This window comes from Phascolarctos cinereus, unplaced genomic scaffold (assembly GCF_003287225.1).
Source record: "Phascolarctos cinereus isolate Bilbo 61053 unplaced genomic scaffold, phaCin_HiC Scaffold_9;HRSCAF=440, whole genome shotgun sequence".
Classification (NCBI taxonomy): domain Eukaryota; kingdom Metazoa; phylum Chordata; class Mammalia; order Diprotodontia; family Phascolarctidae; genus Phascolarctos; species Phascolarctos cinereus.
Window position 1 is genome coordinate 28,691,520 of NW_027556402.1, and position 18,693 is coordinate 28,710,212.

An 18,693-nucleotide genomic window follows, 5' to 3' on the forward strand; every position below is an offset into this window, starting at 1 on the left:
CACTTTATACAAGGAAAAGCCTTGGCTAATTTTACCATTTGGTAAACTTATTTACAAATAAAGAATCAAGAAAAACATCAAACTGGCTGTGAAATCCCCCCCCACCAGTTTCGTGTTTTTCTTGACTCATTTCTCAAATACATAGGGAACCAAGAACAACCTGGAACTATGCTCAAAGGGCTATAAAACTTCGCGTATCTTTAGACCCAGCAATACCACTCCTAGGTCTGTATCCCAAAGAGATTAAAAGCAAAAACAGAAAAAGACTTATATGTACAAAAATATCTATAGTAGCTTGTTTTGCAGTGGCAAAGAATTGGAAATTAAGGGGAGACCCATCAACAGGGGAATGGCTGAACAAGTTGTGATACAATATTATGGGCGTAAGAAATGAAAAAAGGGATGGTTTCAGAAAAACCTGGGAGACTTGTATGAAATAATGCAAAGTGAAGTCAAGAGAACCAGGAAAACACAATGTACAAAGTAACATCGATACTGTAATAATAATTAACAGTGAAAAACTTAACTCTTAAAAGTGCAATGATCCATGACAATTCCAAAGGAATATATAAACGTGAACTACTGACTAGACTGTTTTCCTTGTGCTTGTTTAAAAAAAAAAAAGGTACTTGTCTGATATGCACTCAACAGATACTACTTTTATTTTTTTTTTAATATGACCTAGAGTTAAAAGTAGCATGCTCTTTCTCGCTGGCAAGACTCACGTAACTGTATAACCCATAAAGATCCTCCCTCTGTTGCCAATACCATTTATACATCCTATAGTTATTCAGATCCAGAAACCACAGTAGTCTTTAAAAATTCTTGAGAGTGATCATTATTTTTTTTCTACAGTCAGTTTTTAAAAAGGTGGCAATTTAACTGAAAGGCTTTTTTTAGCAGCTTATAATTATAGAACACACTTTCATAAGCTTATTTAGTGAAGTCTGATATTACCAAGACAAAGAACAGATTTTTAAAATTCAATGAAATTCGTCTTAATATAGAAATTATAGTGATTTGTCTTTCATAAATAGAAGCAAATAAAAGAATTTCCCCCAAAAGTAATCTCTAATCAAGCTGCATATTTATTTCAAACTTACATCACTTATATAATTGTACTATTATGATCAAAATCTTTCTTTTCCTAAAGGGAGTTTTGTAATTTTGATATTTAGCTGAAGAGCCCAGAGACAAACTTTAGCTATAAAATCCTCTCAACATGGTATACCCATTCAATGCAACTTTTTCAAAGTTCTAAAATCTAATATTAGCATCCTACCTATGTCAACGATTAATTAATCAGTACAGATCAGTGAGCACTCAGTGTAGAGAAAAGGGATTTTAGGGAACTTTTGATTAATGGACCTATTACTTTATCCGTAAGAAATCTTGCTTTCAAATTTTTATTGACAACTAAGACAATCCTTTGCCTAGTTAAATGCTTTACATACATTTCATCTGACCTTCAATCTAGCTGACTAGGTCTTTGAAATTAGAGCACATAATTACTTCCCCAATCCAGGGAAACTGAGCTAGGAAGACAGGACAATTCAGCTTTCCTTAATCTGAAGAGCTGTTAATATAGATCTCCAAAGATGAAGAGAGTTGCAGAAAGAGTGAATTAGTTTCTGGGCTCTTTCTGTGCTAGGTCATCACGACATGAGTCTAATGTCTTGTTCAATATTTGATCAATTCCTAGAACGTAAGATACTCCTATATCTTCTATATCTGTTGCTTTTCAATTCTCAGTGGCACCACTTTTTGGGTTACAAGAATCTTGTAACTAGCCTATTTCCTTTAATCCATCCTACATACCGATGTTATGTTAAACCTCTGGTAGAGTATGTGCTGATGCCTTTTCACTCAATAGCCTTTCGATGGTTCCTCATTGTCAAATCATCTTAAATCAGGAATTCAATTAAAAACCCTCTATAATCTAACTCTAACCATCTTTTCAGGCTTAATTCATACTATTCCAATAACACAATGTACTATCTGTTGTTTTCTGCTTTTGTTTTTGAAAAAGGCTAAAAAACGACTCTGAAATTAATGACTTCATTGTTCTCTCAGCCTAAAATGTTCTCACCTCCACCTGATATACTTGTGAACATCAATCAATAATTATTTATTATGTGCCAGGGACTATACTGAGCCACTGTGATACAAAATCAAAAGACAGTCCCTGCTCTTAAGAAACTCCCAGTCTAATGGGGGGGAGACATTAGATAATTATATAATCAATAAAGGGAAGGCAATATCATTAAGAAAAATCAAGGAAGGCTTCTTATACTTGATGGGATTTTAAGTGGGACTTGAAGGAAGCCAGGAGGTGGAAATTAGGAGGGACAGTATTACAGGCATGGGGCACAGCTAGTGAAAATACCCAGAGCAGACAGTGAAGTGTCCTGTATAAGGAACAGCAAAGAAGGCCAGTGTTACTGGATCACAGAGTATGTGGGGGAAGGGGGTAAGGTGTAAGAAGACTAGAAAGGTCCAGGAGAGGGGGCCAGGCTGTAAAAGGCTTTGAATGACAAACAGAAGATTTTGTATTTGATCCTGGAGGAGACAGAGAGCCCTTGGAAGGTAATGGACAGGAGAGTGACATGAATGGATGCACCCATTTTCACATGCATCACATGCGTATTTTGGTTTACACTTGTGTACAGATCTTAGTTCTTCTAAAATTCTTTGACAGCACTGGCCTTGTCTTACTAATCTCTACATTTTCTTAATGCCTTACCTAGTATCTTGTATATAGTAGGTGCTCCTACTGGCATATAGTAAGATCTTAATAAATGCTTACTGAATGACTGAGCATTTCTTATGCAGATGAAATCACAGATCCGGACATGTTCTTCCCCCCTTCCCCCACCCCCCAAAAAGATTTCTTTATGGAATGGATTTGAAAATAGATTTAATATTTCTTCAACTAGAATACAGTCTTTTTTTGGTCCAGACGTATGTGCAGAACTCCCTCTTCACCCATGCAAGATGGGCAACTCATAATCTGAAGGTATCTAGGGCACTAAAAAGTCACCCATGTACACACAGGCCACTGTATAAGACGCAGGATTTGAACCCAAGTCTTCCTGACTCCAAGGACTGCCCTGAAGCCTCTAGATGATAATTACACCTAAAAATAATATCCTATAGTTGAGATAAGAAAGAACAAAAGGCAGTGAGGGGTTAAAGCAACAATGATTTGACCTCGGCTTTGGGAAATTTATTTCCATGAGTTAGGAGCATGACAGCAATACTACTTTAAAGTGACTTAATAACTGTAAACCGGCTAATTATATTAACATACTATTTTCAAGTTAGTATTGTTGATACCAAGACAAGGCAACCGCAAGCTCATTCTGCTACTCAAAGTAATCCCCCAAGTCCGAACCAACAAAATGCTGTTGGTTTTAATATACACTTACAGGCCTATGATTTTGCTGACATGGATGATATCTCCAATAATGCAGATTGCAATCCATCCATGCCTGTCCATCCTATGCAACTCCAATCAACAACTTCTTATAAATTCACCACACAGGGGCCCCCAACATCCCGAGGCCTTCCTCAAGGTCTCCTGATGTCGAGATTCCAATGGCATTCAGAAGATACATTTCTCACTTTTGCTATGTGCTCAGCATATCTTTTTATGGTTGTATATTTCTCTGAAGACTTCTTTCATATCACTTCTACTGAAAAAAAATCTCATGCGTAATGTGCTACAATCTGCTCCCGTCTACCATGTGCCTCTCCACTGCCAGTTAGAGGATCTTCAACATCTATTTTTCAGTCTACAGTACAGTATTCCATGACTTATAGCCACGCATCACACCAGAAGAAGGCTGTTTTAAAAAGTCGGGTTTTTTGAACAAGGACAATAAATCACAGTAGGAATACATCTGAAGAAATCTGACAGTAATAGAATAATATATCATTTTCAGTTTCAGGTTAACAACTGGTGAAGTAACAATGCCTGGCAGGTCTCAAACCAAGGCATTCCAATTTTAAGTCTGGTACACTTTCCATTACACCATGCTTCCTTTTAATGATGATCAACATTATCTGATCTGAATGAATTATAAAAACTTCACTGAAGAGAAAACAGGCAAAGTGAGTACAGATCTCCACTAATTTAGCCTATTCCAGGCTGTTTCCAGGAAGAGACATTATCAATTACCATAAATACACTTTCCTGTCAGTCAGCTGGGGGCCACAACAAAGTTTACCAAATATGCATTTCGTTTGAAATGTGGGGCCAGCTATAACAGAAGATGGTTAAGCTAGAATTCCAATGCTAGGATTAAAGGGGGAGAGTGAGAGACGAGATTTCATATCAGGAGATCCTACCACACTAATTTCCTTCGTAGCTTTTAAAATCTAGGAGATTCCCAGGAGAAGCTGTTCTAATCCTGACCTTTCTCCTGCCTTTGTTCGTGTCTTGCCCTGTGTTTTGTAAAGACTCCATGTCCCTTTGCCTCTCAACCCTCATTTCTATATTTTGAAGTCCCCTTTCCATTCTTCAAGGTCTAAACCGGGTACAAGCACCCACCCATTGAGACTAGCATGTATAACATTTGTCTGGCTTGCCAAATGTTTACTGAATTTGAGAAGTTAGTGGTCTGTGACTGAGAACAATTTATTTAAATCTTCCCTCAACTTGATACTATACATATTATCATTATACACTCCTCACTCCAACGAACCCAACACATCCAGTCTGTTGCCAAATCTCGTCATCTCCAGGCTCATAACATCTCTGACATTTATGTCCCCTTCCTTCATGTACCCAGCCTAAACTCTATTCCAAGGCACTACCTTCTGCACCTGGACTATTTCAATAGCCTTCTAACTTGTTGCCTTACCTCGTTTCTCCTCATTCCAGTTCATTCTCTAAACTGCTACCAAGGTGATTTTTTAAAATGACAAGTCTGACCCCATGCCAACTTCCCCACTCCTTCCACTCAATGAATCCCAATGGTTCTCTGTTACCTCCAAGGATCAAATATAAACTGCTCTAACTTGGCCCCTTTCTTCTTTTTTTAGTCTATGACTTAATTACACTGGCCTACTTGTAGTTCCTTGAACACAACACTCCACCTCCTATATCTTTATACTGGCTGGCCTCAATGCCTGGAATGTTCTGCCCTTCACCTCCGTGTTTCTCTGGCCTCTTTCAAGACTCAGCTCGAAGCCCACCTTCTGCAAAGACTTTCCTGGTCCCACCAGCTACTAGTGCCTTCACTTCTCATATTACCTTCAATCTACTCTGCATATTATTTACATGTTATTTCCTCCATTAGAATTTAGCTTCTTGAGGGCAGGGTCTGTTTTCTGCCTCTCTATATCCTTAGGGATTGGCATAGTGACTGGCACACAGTAAGCACTTAACTGTGAGTAAGCCTGACTGTCCTGATGGCACTAAAGGCTGGTTCCCAGTGACTCTCAAGGGATTGGGAACGGCAAGGGGAATTGGAGGGGCATACCAATCTTCAGAGAAATTCTTTCACATACTGGCATCTAGGAGAGACCCTTCACCCTCCTCTGAAATGTACCTATCCAAAATGACTCGCTAAGGGGCAGTGAATAGAGCACCAGCCTTGGAGTCAAGGAGGATTAAAGTTCAAATCTGGCCTCAGACCCTTGACACTTACTAGCTGTGTGACCCTGGGCAAGTCACTTAACCCCGACTGCCTCACCAAAAAGCAAAAACAAAATAAAATAAAACAACAAAATGACTCCCTGCCTTGAGTCTCTCTATATATTGCATATAAGGGCCAAAAGCCCAATAGCTACAGTTATCAATGCAGGACAACCCATTGTGTTCTCTCTGTTCCCACAGCCTTTAGAAAGGTGGGGAGTGAGCCCAAAGGTCTGAGTAAACCTGGAAGGACCTCTAGAAAAAGAAGGCATGACAGAGATGTTCAAACTTGTCTAAACAACTTTTAAAAGGGACATAGGCTATTTAAATAATCTTTTAAAGGTCCATATGAGGCAAGAAGTTAAAGTAATATTAATTAGCAATAGCTATCATATATAAAACACATTGAGTTTCACAAAGATTAACTCATTTGATCCTCACAATCACTCTGTTACGTAGGACTGGTAAAACTCCCATCTGATTAATGAGAAAACTGAGGCATAGAGAAACACAGTTACTATCAAGTTTTTTCTGCCTCTAAGTCCTTTATTCTTTCCATTCTAACATACTACCTCCAGTTATCAGTGGAGAGGTATAGTAAATAAAAGACAACCTTAAAGCCAGAAGACCTGAGTTCAATTCTAGTTTCTGACAAATACCAATTGTGTGACACTGGTCACTTAACCACTCAGAGCTCTACACAACTCTCTTAAGAATGTTAAGTTACATAAAAGGTGTCAACTTGCATGGTGGTAAAGGCAGTTCCCTCAATGAAGAGTTCTCTACGTTAATGCAAACACAGGTTCAGTCCCTTTTTCTATCCTCATTACTAGTCAATACTTTCAGAGAGAAAAGTTTCCATTTGCTTGTGTTTGTACTGCTAGCATTTAACAGTGCCTGGTACATAGTAAGCACTTCATAAATGTTCTGTGTACTCTGATACAGCATATACATTACAAAAGTGGTACATGTTCTTTGGGGCCATTATATAGGACTTTTATAAGGGAGGCAATGTGGAGTAGCAGAAAGAGAGCATCCCAGAACTCAAGAGAGTCGGGTGTGAGGCCCCTTAGACAACCCTGTTATCATCTTTGAGCTTTGGTTTCTTCATCTAAAATATGAAGGGCTCAGACTAAGTGGTCACTAAGAGACTCCTAGCTCTTAAGATCTTAGAGTAACTTGAACCATGTAAAATTGTTAGGAAGCAGAATGGCAACCCTGAAGCCAGGAAGCCCTGGACTTTCTAGGTATGTGTTATCTTATTGTGGAATTCTGCCTTTTGTTAAATTATTTACGAAAAATGACTGGGGCCAGAGAGATTTTCACAGACAGGAGGGATCTCTTTCTCTTTGGATTTCTCTCATTCTCTAAAATAAGATGTTTAGAGTTACAAGATAATTAATAAATTTGTTTCTGGCAGAGTTGTGCCAAAAACCACAAAAGTAAATTAATTATTTCTTTCACGTTATGCTGGAAATCATTAACCAGACTGACCTTGGAGAATGTCTACTGTGCTCATGTCCAATGTTAGCTCATTTCTTGAAACCTATGTACTCTTACTCAACAAAAACAAAGGCAGAGAGATAGTAATCTGTAATATGGGGCTTTTTTTTAAAACAAAAAGCATGTGAAAATAAGAATAGGTATAAAACTAGTTATAATTTTTTCACTTAGTCAATTTCATAAAATTAACTATTCACAAATATTTCTCACAGCAGATCTTAACTGGCAAATTAGGAAAGCTGAATAATAAAACTCATGTTACTGAAAATTTGCATTATAAGGATTTCCTTTTCAGAGCACAGTAAAATTGGTATCTAAAATTAAGTCAACAAACATTTATTAAGTGTTTACTATGTACCAGTCATTGTGCTAAGTGCTGGGAATACAAGTAAAAAGAAAGCTAATCTCTGCCATTAATAAATATAAACAAAAAGATTCTCATTCTAATGGAAGAAGACAACATATAAAAGGGTGCTGAAAAGGGGGTTGGGGAATAAGGAATATGGATGAAAAATCTGGAGACTCAGGCGTGGCGATGGTAGATGAATGAAGGCGTAAGCATGGCTGGCCTTGTCATTTCCTCAATTGGAGGTTCCAAGAGGAACTCGTCAATAGAGGAGTAGGGGACCAGAGGGTCAAAAGGATCTTCCAGGATGAGAAGGCTGCTTCCAGGCAGCAAGGGTTGAGGCATCTTCCAGGATGGCTTCTGAAATACAGTGAAGAAAAAGGTCCATAGAGTCAAAAGCAGAGCCCAGAGAGGAATGAAGAAGTGAGCGTGGCTGGCCCAGGCCCTTCCTTAAAAGGAAGTTTCCAAGAGCAACTGACCAACCAAAGGGGTGAAAGAACATTCTAGGTTGAGGTGACTGTGTCTTAAGTACTCAATGTAGAAAATTATAGACTCTTCAGAGTCTATTTCTCTTTACACTACAAGCCTAGAAAACACACAGATCTACAATTTATTCTATATATCTTAAATTCTTGACTTATGTCACTAAAATGAATCTGCTATGCAATTTTAGGTGAAAATGTTTGCCAGTTTCCACCCCCTAATCCCCAACACATACTCTCCCCAAAGTTGTCTTGCTGCCCGAACTCACTAATGACACTGTGACTGGCAACATTTGCCCATTAAATCCTCACTAGGTTTTTCCGACGCTAGCAGTTAAGTGATCCAGAAACAAGAGTTGGCCTTAAACCACACAGCTCTATAGCCTAGCAACTTATCCCCAGGGAAATAGATCAGTCTGATACAACAGTTCAGATTTCAGGGATAAAAGCTGAAATTTAACTTAGTTGACATTAAGTCTAAAATCTCAAATTTCAATCAGGCATATTAGAGAACTTCTAATTTATCAACTATACTATAAAAAATGACCTAATTCACATAAATAAGTTTTAAATTTCTAAAAGAGGATGAATAAATATTTCTTGAAGATATACTTGTCTGTTTTCCATTTAAAACAATACTGAAAGCTATATAATTATCAACTAGTACTTAACATTCACTAGATGCCTCTATATTGCATATCACAGGGAAGGAGAATGTTCCTTTTCCTGTAAGGGCAAATAATCTAAAGCTTCCAGTATGAAAAATGAAGACTTGTTTGTCCTTTATTATTGTGTTTTTCAAATACAGTAGCCTTAGAAAATAAACCACAGGAAAATGTCTAATGCTGGATCAGTCCTGTCATGGTCCTATATGACCATAAACATTATGCTATTATTAGGTTATGGATGTTATATCCTAAAATATAAAATTTCAATACTAGAAAGAAAGCACAGAGTAAATGCTCTATATCATTCATTTAAACAACCATCCCAAGAAAGGGCAATGAAATACAGAACTTCACTAATAGTCCTTCCAATTCTGGTTATTATTAGAACAGGACTGACTCATGTAAACTAAAGTCATTGGAATTCTGATAACATACTCACTACATTTCTTTGATGAAAAGAATCCATGCTTTCCACATTAACACAGACTAACTAAATCCACTGGAAAATGAACTATTAGAGTTTTCTTTTAGAAAATATAGTCTATAGAAAGACAAGATCCCTTTAAGTAGGACTCAATGCATCTTACACAACTTTAACTGTATTAGAAGCTATCTAGTATGTACAAGAAACAAGAGATTAAAAACCTTTCATTTCATCTTGATTCATTTCAACAGGTTAATACAGAATAAATAAATTTAAGAAAGCAGAAAATCAAAGTCAAGTACTAATAAATACAATCACGTGTATTTTCAACTCATAAACTTAAGTCTTCAACTTCAAAATAAATGACTCTGTGGTATATCCAAATACAGAAAACCGAAATAAACCTACATCTGATTTTTAAGCCCAAATTCCTATTCCTATAAGGGTTATACTTAACTGTCATGACTTCCCTAAGCTTCTAATACTATATATCTATTAATATTTAGTTCATAAAGCTCCCTGAGAATGGAACAAATTTTCTCTCAATAAATTCAGTGTCTCAGAATATTTAAGTGAGATTAGGACACTGATATTTATCAAGTGATAAGAGATTAAATTGCCTTAAACATACAGGATGACCCTAGAGGTAACTATAGATAGTTGGGAACATTATAGCGGAATCTATTTTATATCAATATTCATAGCAATTAATATACATATTTTTTAAATGTAAATTTCAAGGCATGCCTGGTATAAACCATAAAATGCTAGATAAAAGTGAGCTATTATTATACTCGACTCTTTGACCAACTAAATTTACATCATGAAGTAGTAAGAAAAGAGAGACTTCTAGTCTAGAGAGATGGTCCAGAAGCTACCATGGCCAGCTGTTGGCTGCCCATACTCTTCCAGGGATGAGGAACCCACGGCCTCGAAGCCACGTGACCTGAGACCACAGGTACCCCACCCATACAAGGCTTGGCTATACTTGGGCCAAGGAGAAAGGAGAGAGAAAAAGTATACAAAGTATTGATAAAAAACAAACTGGCAAATATTAAACAAGTCAACATAAATGCGAGTAAAACAATGAAAAAATTCTATCTGCAGATAAAATTCTCTGCTAAGCTTTTCAAATAGTTATTTTTGAAATACAGTTCTCTTACAAGATAGGCTATTAAGAACGGTGAGAGGCTGAAGTGCTTCATTAAAGGGCATTCAATTCAGAATTATAAGAGAAAAGCTGCCAAAGACGCAGAGAAACCAAATACTGAGGCTGAACAAACCTGTAAGTACCACAATGCAAAATGCTAGAGAGAAATATCACACTCCTAACTTAACTGACAAACAAAATATTGGGGGGTGGGAAGACTATTCTCACGAAAACTGATAAAACAAATGCCTTCTGGCTGTTGAGGAGGAAGAAAATGTACATTTCATCACTGGGGTTTTGAGAGGTCTGAGAATATTTTTGAAAACATTTCACCATTTCAGTATAATTGCTTTCACTTGTAGTCCTACGTATTTCGTGCATTTTCAAACATTCTGAAAAGGGGTCCATAGGCTTTATCAGATGGCCAAAGAGATCCACAACACAAAAAGGGGTAAGAATCCCTATTCTATCAGGAGAGCTACGTGCACGTATAATTGCGCACAAAATAAATTCAAGGTAGCTTTTTTTTTTTTAAAGGGGAGGCACGAACGGCTCCAGGAAACCAGGGGAAGGTTCACGCATGGCTTGCGCGCTTTTCTATCTGTCCACAACCCTGACTCCAAAAGACTCAAAAGCCGTCGCACCCACCCTGCAGGATCACCATGAGGATCAGAAGAGGTAATATGGTAAAGCTCTTTGACACTAACAAGTGCCATATAAATGTCAGCTGTAACATCGTACACACACACTAATTCAATTATCTCCGTGCGGATGATCCTGAGATCCATTCCTGCAGCCCTGAGCTCGCCTGACCTCCACCTGCCTACCGGACACTTGAGCCCGATGGCCTAAATATTTAGCCTTAAAAGCCCCGTGTCCGAAACGGACCAGACCCTCTGGGCACCACAGTTCTCCCCCGGTCACTTTCTCCCCCGCGGCCGCTGTCCAGTCCTGCGGATTCTACCTTCGGCTGCGTCCGGTCGTGTCTGACCTGCGGCCCCGTTTGGGGCACGATTTGGTTTGCCATTTAGATGGGGAAACTGAGGTAAGCGGGGTGAAGTGACCGGCCCAGGGTGATGCTGCTAGGAGGTGTCTGAAGCTGGATTTGAACTCGGGTGTCACTGACCCGGCCGCCCCCTCCCCGGTCCCGCAGCACCCCCGCGCACTCCCGGAGCCACGAAGGCAAGGACCCCCGTCCCCAGCCCGGGACGGCGGAGCGGAGCCGGGCGCAGCTTCGGTCCGGCCGTCCGGCCCCAGCCGCCGCTGGGCCTCGAGGCCGCTCCAGGCCCCGGGCTCCCGGGGGCGCTCTCGGCTCGCCCCCTCCCCTTCCAGAAGCGTCTCCTCTTTGCCGGACACTGGAGTCCGGCGTCGGGGCGTCCGTCCGGCCTCCCCCAGCGGGGGGCCGACGCGGCGGGGGGCGGCGAGCCTGCCCGAGGCGGCCACGGGCTCCCTCCTCCTCCCCGCCCCAGCGCGACAGGGGGCCGCGGGTCTCCCCTCTGGGGCACAGCGGGGTGCACGGAAGGGACAATGGCTGGGGGTCGGAGCGGACCGCAGGCCTCGTTACCTAGCTTTTTCTGAAATGGATCCACCCCCCCTCTTCCTTCCCGGCTCCTGCGCTCTTCCACCATAGGCGGCGCCGACTTCCCGGGTGCCCTCGCTGCGCCCGGGGCAGAGGCTGCGAACTAGCCGCTCAGGAGCTTCCGCGGTCCGGCGGCTGGCGCCAGCGGGTCGAGCTACGGTGGGGGACACGCGCCTTTAGCGCGCGCCCCGGCAGCTCCGCCCCCCCTCCCCCGCGCCGTCACCGTGCATGCGCGGGAGAGGCGGGCCAGGCCGAGAGTACCCTAGGAAGTGTAGTTTTTCGGGCCGTTCTGCTCTTCCCTCTGGCTGGGCTGGAACTGAGCGAGGCGAGACTGAGGCGAGAGGCACGTGCTGGGCGCGGAGCGAGGAAAGGTCTTAACTAGCAGTTGTTGGAGACCTTCGATTTTGCCTCATTAATAAGCATAGCAACGTGCATGTACATGCTGCTAGATATACAGATATACAACTATCTCTATATATCCATATCTACCTCTATGTGCTTATGTGTTGTGTGTCCGGGGCAGACAGCAGCAACAAAAATACAATTGTCATGCCGGGAGGGTAAACAACAGCTGAAGAGAGCTGGAGGAGTTGCCTCTCATGTTCCGTAGGTAGGCCATTTGCTGAGAGAGTGTGTTTATGAATGCATATATCATTATCATCATCATCATCATCATCATATAAAACACCTGATCTGTGTCAGTCACTGTGCTGAACTCTGGGAATTCAAAGAAAAAAACGACAAAATTAGTCCTGGTCCTGAAGGAGCTTGCAATCCTTGGGGAGAAACAGTATACACTTAAGTTTACAAAAATATATTTGTAGTAGATGTACTGAGTGAAGTCAAACCTCTGACACTGCCATCCTCCTGGTGCAGGTCCTCGTCACCCCATGCCTGGACTAATGCAATAGCCTCCTCATTGGTCAGCCTGACATAAGTCTCTTCGATCCCATCCTTCCTCCACTCAGCTATCACTGATCTTTTTAAAGCACAGGTCTCATCGTGTCACCCCCTTGTTCAAAAAACTCCAGTTCAAAAAACTCTTAACCTCCAGGATTTTGTAATCTGGCCCACTTCTACCTTTCCAATCTTTTCACACCTTATTCTCATTCACATACTCAGTGATCCAGTGACAGTGGTCTCCCTGCTATTTCTTCCACAAGACCCTCCAACTCCCAGCTCTAGGCATCATCACTGACTGTTCCCCATGTCTGGAATTCTTTCTTCTCATCTCTGCCTCCTCCTTTAGCTAGCTTCCTTCAAGTCTCAGTTAAACTCACAACTTCTAAGAGAAGCCTTTCCCTATCCCCTTTAGTGTTAGATCCTTCCCTCCAATACCCCCTTCCATTTATTCTATATGTATCTTGTTGGCTTGTTGTTTTCATGCTTCCTCCCCGCCCCCCAAAATGATTGTTTTTCCCTCATTAATAATCAATTTCTGAATTAGGAGCAGGATTTTTTCAGAAGCCTATAGGTTTTTCAGTCTCTGAATGACATTGCTGATAAAGAGATTGGATTAACTTTCTTAATGATGGGGTTCAGACCCTACCCAAGTGAGGCAGGCTACTCAGGTTTGGGTAGGGATAAATTCTTTGAATAGATTGCCCAAGACTGGACAATTTAGAAGTAAATGACACAATCAAAGTTCATTAGAACTTTGTAATATTCATTGTAATGCCCATGACCTGGTGGGCCAGCCTTATTATAATATTCATTCTCTCATTACTTGTTAACCAATCAGCACTGATTGCCACCCTCAGGAACACCCATTCTTCCAAAGGCATATAAACTCCCAAAGGCTTTCATACTTTATGAAAACAGGATTTATGAGAGACTTTTGTTTCAAACTTATGATTCTAATTTATGTTTATCAGTGTTTTACAGAGGACATAGGAATTGAGTCCCCCAGAGGTTAGCAGCTAGCTCAGATTCCAAGAGTAACCTTTTTGGTCTGCATTTCTTATACTTTATAGTTCATTCTCCACCTGGATGTACTTCTGACACTCCCGACTTTGTCACCATGACTGACCTGTTTTCTCCTACAGGACTTTACTCCAACATCTGGGGCCTTCTCACTCTGGAACCTCTCTCTGCCAAACTGATCTCCTCTTCCCACTGGAGAATTCCTTCCAGGAAGCTCCATTCTGGAGATGGGCCAAGGCTGGCCATGCCTCATTCACCTCCCAGTAGTACTTCTGACTCTCTAGACCTCACTATCACAACCTTACTTGGGTCCTTTCTTTGACCCTATGCCCGTACCACCTCACTCTCATTTTCAGTTGCCTTTCATGTATAGTCTTTCCTCATTAGAAGTAAGTTGTTTGAGGACAGGAACTGTCTTTTTTTTTTATTTACTTGTATTTATATCCCCAGCACAGTGTTTAGTACATAATAAATGCTTAATAAATGCCTCTGGTTCATGATTCCTCAACCAGAGGAATCATGCATAATCAGTCAGCCAGTAAGATTGAGCTCTTAGGAAAGTCATTTACTCCAACCGCATAGTAAGAACAGTTGTCCCCATTATCTCTCTTCTACATAATATATAAACAGGGAAGGACAGGTAGAGACAGAATACAATGGTGGTGAGGCAAATGTGTAAGACATATGTGTGACAAAGGCAACTTACAAGTACTGAAACCGCAGAGCCTTTTTGGAGTTATTATTCAGGGTCCTGAAGGTCAGCTCTTCTCCACAGCTTGACTTTACATTGCCAGGACTAGCCACCTGAAGGTAGTTCCTCCCTCAATTGACAGTCTCTATGAATCTGTGTAGATCTGGAGTGTAGAACTTTATACCCCTCTGGCTGTAGTGTCTCCTACTGATCTGGTAGGAGTTCCACTTCAAAGCTAAGAGGTCAATGTAGGGAGAGAGGAGAAAAAAAAGTCCCAGGGTCCCTCACTGAAATTCATGAAGATTTTTAACTATTTAAAGCCCCCAGAGACATTGCCAATTCCTTTACTTAACCAATCCCAAACCATTCTTCTCTTGACCCAACAGAAAAGCATTTGTCCTTCACGAAGGGATGAGAGCATAAATGGATCTTTTAGAATTAGTTTAACACCTCATTAACACAGAGGCAGTTGGATGGCACAATTGATAGGGCATTAGATCTGGTATCAGGAAGACCTGAATCCAAATTTGACCTCAGACAATTATGCTAGCTATGTGAACCTAGGCAACCCACACAGTTTTCTTGTCTAGCTCTCATTAATATTACATTCTTGTCCTTTGTGACTCCATCAACTGAGGGGTGAGAGAGAGAATCACATCACTCTTCTCTTACATATAAATGAATCCATAATGTTTATAATTTCAAGAAAGCAGGTAGCTTGAACCACGTCCAGGGCCAAAATAAAAAAAACCATTACACAGTATGAGTTATAGGAAGACATAAAACATCCATTTTCCAGGAAATGCATGAACTCAGGAATACAATATGCTGATGGGGGAGATGGTTAGAGAGAATGAGAATTAAGTTTAAAAAAAAATAAAAGAAAACCAACCACAAAATCTTATAAAGAAAAACAGAGAAGTGGCAACTAGGTGGCTCAGTGGGTAGAGTCAGAAGGACCTGAGTTCAAATCCAGCCTCAGACACTTAACACTTAACTAGCTGTGTGACCCTGGGCAAGTCACTTAACCCCATTGCTTAGCCAAAAAAAAAAAAAGAGGAATGAAATGTTAGGATATCATAGTAATGAGTGAATGAATGGATGAAAAAGCATTTCAGTGTTTATTCTGGCACTGTGCTAAAAAATATAAGTAAGTAAGCTTACAGGAAAATGAAAGAAGACATATGAAGGCAGGTGGTGATGGTGTCATGGTTTGACAATGACTAGAAAGTGGTGAGACAGCCTGGTTATAGGCAAGGTAAGGTGAGGGCTTACCTATGAGAGTCCAGGGTACCAGGGGCAGAGTCTGAGATCAAGTGATGGGAGGAAGACATTCAGAACTTAGATTACATGGAAATGGACAGGAAGTGGCTTTATGGCCGGGTTGGGTTCCAGAAAGCCTATACCTTTTATATAAATATATAGATATTAATTTCTGCATTTGCTAGCTATAACCTCTTCCACCTATTTCAGGATAAAATCCCTCTATGGTACTAATGAATATTAACATATACTATTCCATATGCAGGTTTGATTGTTCTGCTTTCAAACTTGCAGAAACTAAACTTTAAATTTTAAGAAGTTGACTTACCTTCCTGGATTCAGGGGTATATGGAGCCAGTACCAGGTCAGGAAAGCCAATTGTCGAATTTTCAATGTGAGCTGAAATTTACACTGTGCAAATCTGAAAATGCTATAATTAGGGCCTGATGTATTGTTTTGTTGATTGTCTAGACCAGGGGAAGAAAAACTATAGCTTAAAGGCCAAATTCAGCTCTCTGTCTGTTTTTAAATGTTTACATTTTAAAGTACAATAAAACCTTATTAAAACATGTAAAACTAATTCTTAACTTTCTGGTCATACAAAAACAGAGGTAAACAGACAAAACATATTTGGCCTATGGGCCATATTTCACCACATAATCATCACAGATTTTATGGCAAAATTTTTACAGAAAAAGTGGGGTGCAACCATTATGAGAAGCTTAAAAAACCTGTGCTGGTATTACTTAAAAATCATTTATCACTAAACTGTCTTTGGTGCAAGATTAGGATGCATGGAATACTCATGAATATATGTTAAAACTGAATACTGACATGCACTGAGAATTCTAGGCTTGCCAAATATCTATAAAAAGAGGCACCAATCACAAAAGGCCAGCATGGTTTCATTAAAAACAGGTCATACCAGGCCAAATTTTGTTTTCTTTTTTGCTAGTATTACTAAAATGATATGTGAGGGAAATGCAGTAAATATAGTTTGCCTTGATTTTAAGAAACAATTTAATAAAATCTCTCATGTTCTTTTCATGGAAAAGATCAGGGGGAAAGTGAAGTGTTTACCTTCTAATAGGGTAAGATGATGCAAATATCCCCTCAGATCCTTAATATCATCAGGACTCACAGAGGCATTTAAATAAGACAAAAGGCCTAGGAGTGATGTTGCTATATATTGATTATCTTAAAAGAAGAAAGAAGAAAGGAAAAGAAGGAAAAAGAACTACACTTGGAAGGGAACTTACATCACATAATTGGGTTGGCCAAATAGAAAATTATATGAAACCAAGGGTGAATAAACCTCATTTTCATCTAAATTAGTCAAAGGAGAATAGAACACACACAAAAAATATTTGGTATAGAAATACACTAAATTCAACAGGGAAACAGGAGGGTAGAGGACAAGGAAAAGGAAAAAAATAAGAGGAAGGGTAGATTCAGGAAGGGATTATTCATAAGCAAAATAAATACTTACTTTAGAGGGTTGATTGTAAAGAGGGATTTAAAGGAAAGAAGGAAGGAAGAAAGAAAGGAAGGAAGGTAAGAATTTGTGATTGGGGTAAGAGAGGAAAAAAAGAGAGATCAATAAGCAGAAGCAGATTGCATCAACCATAGAGCACTGACACTGACCACATTCCTTTTCCCTTCTGACCTTCTTCTTTGTAAAGACATGACTGGAAATAAAAAGAGAAATGTGTATATTAAAATATGTATTATGTACATATATACACACACACACATATATATATACATATATAAATAGAATGGATAAAATACATGATAACTATGAATATAAATGGGATGAATTTACCTATAAAACTGAAGAGGATAGCCAAATGAATTAAAAAGCAGAATTCAATAATGTTTATGTATATATGAAACATAATTGGAACAGAAATATTCCCACAGAGTTAAAATATGAGACTAGAGAAAAAATTTAGTGTTTCAGCTGAACAAAAAAAAATCAGAGGTAATAATAATGATGTCAAATAAGGTAACAGCTAATCTAGACTTGATTTAAAAAAAATGAAAGAGCAACAGGGAAAATATATTGTACTAAAGGGTACCATGAACAAATAATTAATGTCAATACTTAACATATGTGCACCAAAAGTTATAACATCTAAATACTTAAAAGTAAAGCAAAACAAATTAAAGGGCAAAGTAGACAATAAAGCCATAATAGTTGGAAACCTCATTATACCCCTTTCAGACTTATGTGAATCTAACAAAAAGAAAAAAGTCAAGGATTTGAACAGAATCTTAGAAGTTACCTATGATATATCTCTGATAATTATTGAGTATAAATAGAAAAAAGCATACATACTTCTCAGATGCATATAGGAACTTTACAGAAACTGACATATTAAAAAATAAAACCTCACAAACTAATAATAATTAGCATTTATATAGTACTTTAAAGTTTGTAAAGTGATTTAAATAATCATCTTATTTGATCCTGTGAGGAAGATGCTTTTATTATCCCAATTTTACAGAAGAAGAAACAGGATGAAGTTAAGTTACTTGTTCAGAACCACACAGCTAGTAAGTATCTGAAGCAGGATTCAGATTCAGGTCTTCCTGAGTCTGAATCTACCTAGCTGACACAACTGTATAAAAGCAGAACTAATAACATATTTTTTATTTATTCAATGTAATAAAAATGATGTCCAATAACGGGTCCTTGAAAAAAGGATTAAAAATTGGTTGAAGACTAAATAACTTAACCCTAAAAAACTGGTAGGTCTATGCTATACCACTACTAGAACCATGCCCCAAAAATATCAAAGAAAGACAAAAGACCCATATGTACAAATTATAGCAGGGTTTTTTTTTGTAATGTCAAGTAACTGTAAACTATGAGGTTATTATATATGAATGTAACAGAATACTATTGTAATATAAGAAATGATGAAAAGGACAGTTTCTGAGAAGACTGGGAAAACTTGTATAAGAACTGATAGAGAATGAACTGCATAGAATCAGGAGAAAATTTTATGTAATTGTGA

At 39.3% G+C, this 18,693-nt stretch overlaps 1 protein-coding gene across 2 annotated transcripts in view; it reads right to left on the reverse strand.

The window, feature by feature from the left end:
* The window catches only part of KLHL8 (kelch like family member 8), a 46,451-nt gene extending 34,480 nt beyond the window's left edge, over window positions 1-11,971 (reverse strand). For both annotated transcript variants that reach the window (XM_020988327.2, XM_020988326.2), the window contains exon 1: window positions 11,779-11,971. The gene's annotated coding sequence lies outside the window, so the exon portion shown is untranslated. The remainder of the gene's footprint in view (window positions 1-11,778) is intronic.
* Between the last annotated feature and the right edge of the window lie 6,722 nt (window positions 11,972-18,693).